General features: G+C 43.4%; 1 protein-coding gene across 17 annotated transcripts in view; it reads right to left on the bottom strand.

Annotated features, from left to right (window-relative positions):
- LDLRAD3 (low density lipoprotein receptor class A domain containing 3) overlaps positions 1-12932 on the bottom strand; it is a 272380-nt gene that overhangs the window by 8507 nt on the left and 250941 nt on the right. Inside the window, exon 7 of one of the 17 annotated variants that reach the window (XR_011969230.1) lies at positions 8729-8804. The exons of the other annotated variants lie outside the window; for them this stretch is intronic. The gene's annotated coding sequence lies outside the window, so the exon portion shown is untranslated. The remainder of the gene's footprint in view (positions 1-8728; positions 8805-12932) is intronic. 17 annotated transcript variants of the gene reach the window in all.

Here is a 12932-nt window from a genome sequence, read left to right on the forward strand (position 1 = left end):
CCTGCTTGTGCCCCTGTCCCCCACTCTCCTGTATTATGAGATAGGTTTTCCTATCAAAATGAGTGTGCATTTTATTCTTTCCTTTAGTGGAATGTGATGAGAGTAGACCTCACGTTTTTCTCTCACCTCCCCTCTTTATCCCTCCACTAATAAGTCTTTTGCTTGCCTCTTTTATGAGAGATAATTTGCCCCATTCAACTTCTCCCTTTCTTCTCCCAATATTTCTCTCTCACTGCTTGATTTCATTTTTTTTTTAAGATATGATCCCATCCTCTTCAATTCACTCTGTGCACTCTGTCTCTATGTATGTGTGCATGTGTGCATGTGTGTGTGTGTGTACTCCCACCCAGTACCCAGATACTGAAATGTTTCAAGAGTTACAAATATTGTCTTTCCATGTAGGAATGTAAACAGTTCAACTTTAGTAAGTCCCTTATGACTTCTCTTTGCTGTTCACCTTTTCATGGTTCTCTTCATTCTTGTGTTAGAAAGTCAAATTTTCTTTTCAGCTCTGGTCTTTCCATCAAGAAAATTTGAAAATCCTCTATTTCATTGAAAGACCATTTTTTCTCCTGAAGTATTATACTCAGTTTTGCTGGGTAGGTGATTCTTGGTTTTAGTTCTAGTTCCTTTGACTTCTGGAATATCCTATTCCATTCCCTTCGATCCCTTAATGTAGAGGGTGCTAGATCTTGGGTTATCCTGATTGTATTTCCACAATACTTGAATTGTTTCTTTCTAGCTGCTTGCAATATTTTCTCTTTCACCTGGGAGTTCTGGAATTTGGCCACAATGTTCCTAGGAGTTTCTCTTTTTGGATCTCTTTCATGCGGATTCCTTGAATATTTATTTTGCCCTCTGGTTCTAGAATCTCAGGGCAGTTTTCCTTGATAATTTCATAGAAGATGATGTCTAGGCTCTTCTCTTGATCATGGTTTTCAGGTAGTCCCAGAATTTTTACATTGTCTCTCCTGATTCTATTTTCCAGGTCAGTTGCTTTTCCAATAAGATATTTCACATTATCTTCCATTTTTCCAATCTTCTCGCTATGTTCTGTGATATCTGTCTTTCTCATAAAGTCCTTAGCGTCCATCTGTACCATTCCAGTTTTGAAAGATCTATTTTATTCAGTGAGCTTTTGAATCTCCTTTCCCATTTGGCTAATTCTGCTTTTGAAAGCATTCTTCTCCTCATTGGCCTTTTGAACCTCTTTTGCCAATTGAGTTAGGCTAGTTTTCAAGGTGTTAATTTCTTCAACCTTTTTTTGGTTCTCCTTTAGCAGGGAGCTGATCTGCCTTTCATGCTTCTCTTTCATCCCTCTCATTTCTCTTCCCAGTTTTTCCTCCACCTCTCCAACTTGACTTTCAAAATTCTTTTTGAGTTCTTCCATGGCCTGAGCCCATTGGGTGGGCTGGGACACAGAATCCTTGATTTCTGTGTCTTTGCCTGATGGTAAGCATTGTTCTTCCTCGTCAGAAAGGAAGGGAGGAGGTGTCTTTTCTCCGATAAAGTACCCTTCAATAGTTTTATTTCTTTTCCCTTTTCTGGGCATTCTCCCCAGCCAGTGGCTTGACCTCTGAATATTCTCCTCACACCCACCTCGCCTCCTGGTCCTCCCAGCCAGCGTTTGGGGACTGAGATTCAAATGCTGCTTCTAGCCTTAGGGCTTTTGGCGGGGGCAGGGCTGCTATTCAGTGTGAGAATTAAGTTCAGATGGTCAGGTGGGGGCAGGGCCGCCTCTCAGGCCAAGTTCCCTCAGGGGGTTTATGCACAGACCTTCCACAATGGATCCAGGCTCCCGCCCGCTTGGGGAGCCCCTGTCTGCAGCCGCCTCTCAGCTTCTATTTCCGGGGGGGGGGCCGAGCCATGGGGGCACCCTACTCCCCTCTCGACCCGCCAAAGAGACTCTCTCACTGACCCTCGTCACCTGTGGGTGGGGGGGCTTGTGCCGCCGCTGGAGATCCTGTCCCTAAAGCCTGCTTGGATCTGTACCTCTCAGAGCCGCGGCCGCCGCAGGTCTGGGCTGGGCTCCGCGTCTGCAGCCCGATGGACCTTTTGTGAGAGGTTTGCAGGTCCCTCTGTGGGTGGAGGGACCCTCTTGGCCGCAGGATATCTCATCCCCGTAGCCCATTCGGATCTTTTCCTCACGGTGTCGCTGCCGCTGCAGGGCTGCACTCAGCTCCCAGTCCCGGCGCCCAGTCCACAACGCGAAGGACCCCCCGCGAGAGGTTTGCAGGTCTCTCCGCAACAGAAATCTCCCTCGCTCCAATATTCCGTGGCCTCTGGGTGCAGAATTCACCGTGGGTTGGTCCCCTCTAGCCGTTCTGTGGTTTGTGGGTTCGGAGCTATGTGTATGTGCGTCTTTCTACTCCGCCATCTTGGCTCCGCCCCCCCTAATTAGATTTTAATGTTAGAGTGCACTTCAGGAGTGCAGTAGGCCCCATACTTGACACTTCTAATGTATATAGTGCTGTGAAGTTTGTAAAGCACTTTACGTATGCTAATACCTGGTTCTTACTAGGACAGGCTCTTTCAGGTTTGCAGAACACCTCACATAAGTATTCTCAGCTGATCCTCATAACAACCCTATGAAGCAGCTACTTTTATCATTCCCATGTTACAGATGGGGAAACTGGGGTTGCGTTTGATTTTTAATTAATTTTTGGTTTTTGGGTTTTCAGAAACCTTTTATTCTTGCCAAATTTTTCACCACATGGCGTAGTGACCCACAGTTTAAGAAGTACTGTACTAGGATGTATATAGACAAAGACAGAATGAACAGGTAAAAGAAAAACAAAGCCACATTTTCTCCCTCCCAGTACTCTAAATTCAGGTGGGTAGTGAGAACGACACACCCTCTCCAAAGCCTACGGATGCTCTGACTCCTCTGTCTTCTGTACCCAAATGTGGCCAGATGAGGATAAGGAAGCATCTCCCCACCTACCATCACTGTGCTTCCTTGATGGACTTTCTGAAATAGAATCCAATAAGGCCTCAGTGAATCTCAAGTGCTTGGAACCCATTTAACATCTCATCTACAAAGATGCAAGACCCACAAGGAGAGAAGGATTGCTGAGCACTTAAGTATGTGTGGGGGAACAAATCTGTCTTGGAATTTCTTATAGACGGTTACCTGCCCATCACCCCTTAGGAAGAATGGACAGAGCGCCACCTGTTTGCCTGGGGGATGAATTGATGGGTGTGATTATATGCATGGATGTGTCTATGTGTGTGATTATTTTAGACCCAGGGCTTAACACAAAAGATCATCCCAGATCCCCACCCAATCCCTGACTTTCTGGCAAGGGTTTCTGTTTAATATGGAAACTTGGGGAAAAAGAATCCATTTTCAGAGTTTCCCTTTCTACTTCACTGAAGGACATACTAATATCTGCCCTTATAGATGGGGGCCAGAAAAATTCCATTATCTCTGTGGTGCTCATGGTCCAAGTAATTGTCAATGGGTTATTTTTAAAAGAAGAAGGTGGTGGAGGGGGTGGAGGAGGGGACTACTTTTCACAGAGCCGACAAGCCAGCCTGGTGCTTTCAGAACACCAGCTTCTGTGTAAGCAATTGAGGGCTTAAGAGTCCATCTGGGATCCTTCTTTAAAATGACTGGAATGTAAAATGTCTGTATAGCCTAACAGTCTCGTTTACATTTCGGAGAGCAGACTCTCTCCAGATTTCCCTGCTTTGGCAGGAGAGGGGGAAAAATCACACATGCTTGGGAGATTATGACATTACATAACTCAGCGGTGCTTGGTATAATTTCCACTGTGTTCAAAATGTCATCTTTTATTAAATCATTAACTAGGCCTACTTTTCTAAAGAGCTTAATGAGCCTCCTGGCCAACTGCTAATATCACAATTACCTTGTCCCTCAAACTTAAAGCCCTGTGAATTACAGGAAAGTTTCCATCCTCTTCCCATGTCTCCCTCGAGTCCTGGCCTATTTCCTTCTCTTTTTGTGGAATGCTTACACTCACAGCTGGAAAGGAGTTCAGAGGTCATTCAGTGGCATCAAACTCAAGTAGAAACAGGGCCACTATGCCCTTCCCAGGGATCCCTGTCACTGCACATTGGCTTAGGAAACCACAAATCTGTTGTTGTTCAGTCATGCCTAACTCTTTGTGACTCAATTTGAGGATTTCTTGGCAAAGATATTGAAGTGGACTGCCATTTCCTTCTCCAGCTCATTTTACAGATGAGGAAACTGAGGCAAACAGGGTTAAGTGACTTGCTCAGAGTCACACAGTGAGAAAGTATCTGAGGCCAGATTAGAACTCAGAAAGATGAGTCTTCCTGACTCCAGGCTTGGCACTCTATCCACTTTGCCGCCAAGGTGCACATAGTAGGTGCTTAATAAATGTTTGTTAATTAGTACATTGTTCAATGCCATGATTTTTACTTTCTGCTTCCACCTTCTACCCCCCTGTAGAATGTAAGTTTTTTGAAGACAGGGTGTGTTTTCACCTTTCTTTATATCCCTAGAACTTAGCACACTGACTGAGACATAGTAAACATTGCTTGTTGGGTATGTCTTAGAAGAAAGAAGAGATATGAAAAAGACACCTCCAGCCCATCCCTTTGCAGAGATGGCAGATCCACAAGAATGACACATTGTCCATATTTTCACATGTTGGGCTAAGTTATACTGAGGTTTTTTCCTCTCCTTTTTCTTTAAAATTATTATTATTATTTATATAGGATGACTCTGAAAGGGACAGAGATATGGTGAAAATGATGGTATTGTATAAAAAAGACATTAATAAAACCTCATTTAACAAAGTAAATGATTGTTGACTGCTCAAGGAGGCTGACTGAGAACAGTGCCTGGCACACAGCAGGTGCTTAATTAATATTTACTGATTAAGTGCCGGATAGTGCTTTAGTGAATCACCAAAGGGAGACTATACCTAAACATAGCAAGGAAATAAGCTCACATTTGTATCATCCTTTAAAGGCTTACAAAATGCTATTCTCACAACAATCCTTTGAGGTAGGCGGCACACAGATTATTGAGCCCATTTTCCAGATAAAGAAACTGAAATTCAGGATGGTTCATTGACTGTAGAAGGAAATGGCCAACCACTCTACTGTCTTTGCCAAGAAAGCCCCAAATGGCGTCATGAAGAGTTGGACATGACTGAAAACGACTAAGCAACAAAGAGAAGGGGCTAAACCCCATCTGCCTGATGTGGAGAAGGGAATGGCCAACCACTCCAGTATCTTTGCCATGAAAACCCCAAGCGGGTGCACCATGACTAACCAACACATGGCTAGTAAGTGTTGGGCCTGGGATATAGACACAAGCCTCTCGCTTCCAGAGTGAGTCCCTCGTCCATTACACAGTCCAAGGAAAACAACACTTGAATGCTCCCTACTTTCAACACTTCTACTGATTATGCCCTTCCAATAGCTGATAAAATGAAGTTTCTAGTGGCTGGGAAGGAGAGGAAGATGTTCAGGAAAAGGCAGAAGGAAAAAGAGAGGGAGGGAGGGAGGGAAGGAGGGAGGGAAATAGAGAGAGAGACAGAGAGAGACACAGAGACAGAGGGAGAAAGAGACAGAGAGACAGAGAGATAGAGAGACAGAGAGACAGACAGAGAGAGACAGAGACAGAGAGAGGGAGGGAGGATTTGGGGGAATCCTCTTGTGGCTTCACTCTGTCTAGCTGCAGAATTTACACACCAGGCCAGCATCCCATTGGGTTTCATCATTACCATCATCAAATAAAATCTATTAAGTCCCCAGGAGTGCAGAGATGCTAGGCTGGGCTCACCTGATTACGCAGCCAGTTCCTTGAAGTGCTAAATGAGCAATCCCACCCAGGCAGTTTCCAACGCTCTGCCTACTCTGCTGTTTCCTCATTTGACAAGGGCTGAGGAGGCCTGGTTTGATTTAATTCAAATTCCAAAGAGATGAAGCCTTCCTTGGTTTTTTGTTCCCCAGATCTATGACTCTGGATGGCGCCCCATACAAAATTAGTTCATCAATGCCATTTCTACCCATTAAATCTTATTACTTGGGAAATGCTGAGGGTGCAGGCAGGGAGCTTTTGAGTGTAAAAAAACTTTCTGAATAATTTAGGAAAAAAGGGCTGATAACAGAAACATTACAAGTGGTACTCAACACCATTGCTTTATTAACCATGAAGAAATTCACAGTTTCTCAAGTTTTTCAGATATCTGAGTACAAATTGTACAGGGCCCTGCTGACCTGGGATGGAGGGCTGTTATCTCACCCTTCATCCTCTACTGCCCCAGTTCAGAAAGCTCCCACTTCAGCAGTCAGGAAGAAATCCTTGAGGCACTTAGAAGGAATAAATAAGCACAGCTATCTCCATTCCGGGTGCCTTTGGTGTTCTGTACGAGTGAACACACACACACACACACACACACACACACACACACACACACACACACACACATACACACACACACACAGAGAGCTAGAGGGGCCATTTCCTTCACCAGCTCATTTGGCAGATGAAGAAAGGAAAAGAACCCTGTTTGCCTCAGTTTCCTCAGCTGTCAAATGAGCTGGAGAAGGAAATGGCAAACCACTCTAGTATCTTTGCCAAGAATATCCCAGATGAGATCATGAAGAGTTGGACACAACTGAAATTACTAGACAACAAAGACAAGGGGCTGAACTCTGCCTCAGTTTCCTCATCTGTCAAAATCAGCTGAAGAAGGAAATAGCAAACTATAGCAGGATCTTTGTCAAGAAGACCCCAAATGGGGCCACCAAGAGTCAGACAAGAGGCTGAGGGAATGGGCAGGATGTACTATAAGTCAGGTAGAGTGAATGTTAGGGTCTGACGAAGCCCAGACAAAGTCACGAGGTGGGTGAGGTGTGCATCTTTCACTTTTCTCTTTAGGACGTCAGCTGGCCCTTGAGTCCAACAGGACCTTGCTTGGGTTAGCTGCTAATCCTACCAGCAGATAACTGCATTCAGGTATTTGTTACTCCATTGGTATTTGTTTTTTAATAAGGAATTCAGGAAAACCTTCAAAATCCAAAGGGATTTCTCTCTAATAGAATTTCAGGAAGTTTGATAAGTAATGGGAAAAGATGCCATATTGAAATGAATATAGGTTATGCTCAGACATCTCCCTCCCCATCCAGCATTAGGCTTCATGCTAGAAGGAGCCTTAATCAATCAGTCGATCAATCAACATTTATTGACAAGTATGTGACAGGCATGGTGCTTAGATATCTCGTTCAATCCTCTTATTTTACATAAAGATAAACTGAGGATCAGAGCAAGAATGTGACTTGCCTAAAGCCTACACTGGTAGTAATTATAATATCATTTATATCCATATACATCATATGTCTATAGTGCCCTAAGGTTTGCAAAGAACTTTTACATAGGTGCTTCATTTGATTCTCTCAACACCCCTGTGAAGTCAATGCTATCCCATTTTATAGATGAATAAACTGTGGGTCAGAGATTAGGTGACCTGCCCACCATCACTCAGTTATTCATTCATACCTGAAGTGGAATTCAGGGTGATGGAGGGAAAAAAGCAGTGGCTCTGATAGCAGAAGAGCAGGACTCAAATCCAACCTCAGCTATTTGTAACCTGGGTGACCTTGGGCAAGTCACTTCAAATTTCCTAGGGGCACAGTTAGCTCAGATGGCCTCTGAAATCCCTTCCAACTCCTAATCTATGACCCTATGATTTAATCCCAGGTCTGGCTCCAGGGTTCCAGCCACTAGGCTATGTGACTGCTCAGTAAATAGCTGAGTTAGAATTCAAATGCAAATTCCCTCAAACCACTTCTGGTTTTCTTTCTACAACATCATGACAGCTATATGACAAATGCCAAGAAATTCTACTGTCTGTATTGCTACTCAAAGGTGATGGATAGCTGCTCCTCAGTGCCCAAGTAGGTTTGACCTCCAAATACAAAACCACCAGGCTTGCCAAGATATTACAAGTTAAGCAGTTATTTCTGTGGAACATGACATGTGAAGCTACTATAGCAATGTTATGGCAATATCTCCCATAAGTCAGGTGGGGACAATATAACCCTGTCATTGAATCCTTTGGAAAAATAGTCAACAGGGCTGGAATTGTGGAGGGCAGACGTGCGCCATCACTTTCAAAATGGTAGACCCCATATCCATTCATCTCCCTATCCACTGATCTAAGGAACCAACCACTGAAGTACAGAGGAGTAGGAAGCACATTGGACTTAGGAGGCAGGAGATCTGGGTTAAAATCTCAGTTCTGATGCCTGCTTACTGTGTGACCACAGGAGGGTTACTGAGATACTCTGTACTATCACAATCAGGAAAGCAAGGCACCAGATTTGTGAGATAGGAAGGAAGCAGGTGCTGCTGAGGACCCTGAAATTGGTACCAGACTCTCTCCTCTTTCTGAAGTTACTTATAAGCCAAGCTACACAACGGGGGCTCACAATCATTTTAATGTCATTGCCCCTTTGGTATTCTGTTGAAACTTATGGATTCCTCACATTTTTAAATGCATAAAAATATATAGGAGTACAAAGGAAACCAATTATATTGAGATATAGTTATCAGAATCTTTTTTTTAAAGAACAGCTTATGGATATTAGATTAAGAACTCCCATTACAAAGAGATCAAAGTTAGACTTCTCAGCTGATGTCTCTAAACTAGCATTTCGATATTAAACCTGGTTATATTTACAGAAGAATGTACAACAGAGGGGCTGTTGGGAATCGGGTACCAACCTGGGAGGCTGACGAGCATGGGTAGAAGAATTCTTCACCAGGAACTCCCAACAATGACGAAATGATGGGCTGTCACCTCCCCACAACAACAACAGGGGAAAGAAAATCTTAATGTGATTTAATGGAAAGAAAAATGGATTTGAAGCCAGGGGACCTGAGGCCAAATGCCAGTGGTTACTATCTTAGCACACTGATTCTTCGTGTCTGCAAAATGTGGACCTTTCTTTTGTTTGCTTGTTTGGTTTTTCTGTATACAGACTCTCTGTTTATAAAGAAAGGATTGGAATAGATAATCTCATAAAGTTATAACCCCTATGACACATATGTCATGGTGAAGGAATGCCCAATCAGATTCATTCCTGATTGTTCTCCATTTGAACCTAAGAATTCCATGGTGATGGAAATTGCACATTCTCCCTGTGCTTTCTTAAGTTCATAGGATCATAGGATTATAGAATTAAGAGTTGGAATGGACCAACTAGTCCAACTTTCTTATTCCACAGTTGAGGAAATGAGCTCAGGAAGATTATGACTTGCCTAAGGTCACACAGATAGTAAAAGGCAAAGCCAGGATTTGAACCCATTCTTTTGTGTCCACACCTAATACTCTCACACTGCCTCCCAACGGCTATGGACTTAAAAGCATTCTTTTGACTGTGTGCTAAAATACTTTTGTGTCCTATGAGTAAATGGGAAAAAAAATGCAAAACACCTGTCATTCCCTGCTCATATCCTTCCACATATTTGGAAGTCTTATAATGTTTTCTGAGCCAGCCTCTGTTCTCTATGGCCTCCCTGGGACACATCATTCTTTCCTCTAGAAGCATCTGGACCAAGTTTCCATAATTTGGCCAGTCCAGAATCCTGATCCAGTACAACTGTGAATGATACTGAAGACATGAGCTCCAGTTCTAGAAAATCTTTGGCTTTTTCTCTCCAAAGCTCAGAGCTGTCTTTGGTGTTTTTGTACAAACATCCAAGAGAGTCTGATCACTGGTGGGGATCCCAGAGACCACATCACAGAAGAAAGAAAGATCAAACAAGTGGTCTACCAGCCTCCACTTGAAGACCTCCAAGGAGAGGCAATCCACCCCTTCCAGCAGCTGTCTGTTCCACTACTGGTCAGAACCTCACTCGTGGACAGCTCTGACTCCCAGGAAGTTTCTCCTGATATCATGCCTATGTGTGCCTCTCTGAGGCTTTCCTTCCTCCCTCAGCACTCCTGGGTCACTCAGAACAAAACTAATTCCCTGTCCACAGGACAAACTCTGAAATGTGAAGACCGCTCTTGGTCACCCTTGAGTCTGTTCTCTAGGCAAAGCAAAAACATTTCTGGTTCCTTCAACTGCCACATGGAAAAGTGATCAACCTTGTACTGCTTGGCAAAACTAGGAGCAATGAGTGGAAGTGATAAAGAAGCAGACAGAACATTTGTTAAATGCTTACTGTGTGCCAAGCACTGTGTTAAGCCCTAGAGACACAAGCAAACAAGACAGTCCCTCTTCTCAAGGAACTTACGTTCTAACAGGTTAAAACAAAACACAAAAAGGAGGTGGGAAGGAGGAGGTGCTCCAGAGATAGAGAAGTGCAAGTTTCCAGGTAAGGAGGAGCAAAAGTACTGAGTGTGAGTTGAGCTGGGAGTGAAGGGAGCATGGTTCAAGCCCTTCATGAAATGGCTCTTCCCTCCAGGGTTCACCAATCAGAAGAGCAGGCCTCAGGGCCAAAGCATCTGGAGCAGGACAAGGCTGCTGGTAAGGAGATGGCAATGTCTGGAAAATAGGCTGAATAAGAAAACGTCCTGATTTCAACTTATTTTATAGGAAAAAAAACTTCCTAACAATTATAGTTGGCCAAAAATGGAAATGGTGGCCTCTGGCAGTAAGGTAGGGCCCACCTGAGGTCTTTGAGCAGAAGCTAGATGGCCTCTTCCAACTCTGAGATTTGGTCATTTCCCAAGTCTGTGGCTCTTAGTAACCAGACATGGTCCAAGAGCTGCTTTGCCTTTTGGAAATCAACAGTATCAACTCACTCACTTCTGTTTCCCCATCCCTTTAATTTTTTTTTCCTGTGAGGTTGGAGCTACTATAAGGATCGTCATTCCAAGCACATCTCTCATCCCAATTTAGATGCTTATTGAAAAAAAGTTTAATTTAAAAGGCCGACCTGCAAATGACTAAATCAAAAGAGAACCGAGAAAACCCCACTGAACCATTACCATGGCAACTCAAGTTTCTAAAATTAACTTAAAGGAGTGTAATGTAAAAACCTGATCTGCCAGCAGGCATGAGGCGGCCCCAAGCATGCTTTACAGCTGGCCTCAGGCCAGGGAGGAAATTAAAAGGGGGCACTTTGGCCACCAATGAGTTATGGCTCCAGGACACAGGGATCAACTAGGCAGTGATATCCTGATTAAATTCAAAATGAGAAGGGGAAATATTTGGGGTTAGCCTGAAGATAAATAGATAGACAGACAGGCCAGCAGACAGGCATTTCTCCCAGAATACTTAATTGTCTTGAATGCAAAGTATCAAAGACTTTGGTGTTCTTCTCTGCATACTCTGAGGCAGAGGGGGCAAGATGAGATCAATCTTTATTGTGTGATGATCCCTCCTCTTTCAGCAAATGTCATCATAATGAACAGTTAAAAGAAAGCCACAGTAGGCCTTTTTAAAAAGAAAGCAGCAGGCTACCAGTAACATCTCAATACAAGGTAAAATCTCATCATAATTGGAAAAGTCTGACACATGAGGCAGGGATGAGTGGTTTTTTCCCCCCTTTCCTTCTGATAATGAGGATAATAAGAGTTCAAGCAGTTAGGTTGTGGATTCCCCCTTTGCTAACTAAAGACAGCAAAGATTAGGCCTAGTATAGTTACAGACCGTTTAAATCTGTAGCATCTTTGGCTTTGATGTATACCGTCTTGTTTCCTCTTCACAATGACTCTGTGCCATATGAGGATGGACATCATTGTTACCTTCTATTTATTATGTATGCTCCTTCTATGTGCCTACTAAAAAGTCACATTATCTCCCCCATTAGACTATAAGCTTTTTGAGGGCTGAGATTGATTTTGCTTTTCCCTGTCTACCCCTAGAGACAAGGCAGATTGGTGTTGTACATAGTGAGCCAGTCTTGAAATCAGGATGACCCTGGGTCAAGTGTTCTTCTGACATGTGACATTTGACAGGGTCTGCATGACCCTGATAAACTCTCACTACTCTAGAGAACTCTCTCAGATGCAGAGAAAACACCAGTCTGCATGGGTACGGGGAGATTCTATACTGAATAATTTACAGATCTAGTCCCTATTTCCAGCACTTTTATTCCCAGGGTTTAGGATAGTGCTTGGCATATAGTAAGGGTTTAAGCATAGTAAATCTCCTGGCATTTAACTTGTTGATTGATTAATTTCCTTTTTACACACGATGAAACCTTGTCTCAGGAAATTAAGTCATTTGCACAGGTTTGCTAAGACCGCAAACACATGGACATGAATTAGCAAACTTTGACCCAAGGGATGGGCAACCTTCATTTGGAGATAAGGGATTAGGGAACACATGAAGAGGGGAGCAAGTAACTTATCTGAATTTACACTGAATATTTCCATTAGGCTGGAACCAATGAGCATATTTTACATAATTATGACTTCCAAATTATCTATCTATCTATCTATCTACCTACCTACCTACCTACCTACCTATCTATCTATCTATCTATCTATCTATCTATCTATCTATCTATCTATCTATCTATCTATCTATCTATCTATAGATTTCAAACACAAGTAACCATGATGATTCATTATTCACACTAATTAGCTGGGTTGGCACCATGTTGCCCCTGAAATTCAGCCAGAGGACTGAGACAAATGGGGCAAACAAGGTGCTGAAGCAGAGATTGAAGCTAACACATCCATACCTCCAGGTTCAGGAAGCAAAAAATATCCAGAGAGTTTCCAGGGAAGCTATTTGTATGATTCAATCTGATTCTCTAAAGTCTGTGTTCTTCATGGTGTTGCGTGCAATCCCTGCCCCTGCCTTGGCAAAGATTTGCTAGAATATGGGGGCATCCACCAAGCTTCTTTCTGACTTAGTGCCCCTGTCTGAGGCATGGGAGCATATGCAAGGAGGCTGGGACTTACTGCTATGGCTCCTAGCTCCATATCCAGCCTTTTTAGATCATACTGCAGCACTGTGCTCAGGGG

Source organism: Notamacropus eugenii, chromosome 6, assembly GCF_028372415.1.
Source record: "Notamacropus eugenii isolate mMacEug1 chromosome 6, mMacEug1.pri_v2, whole genome shotgun sequence".
NCBI lineage: Eukaryota > Metazoa > Chordata > Mammalia > Diprotodontia > Macropodidae > Notamacropus > Notamacropus eugenii.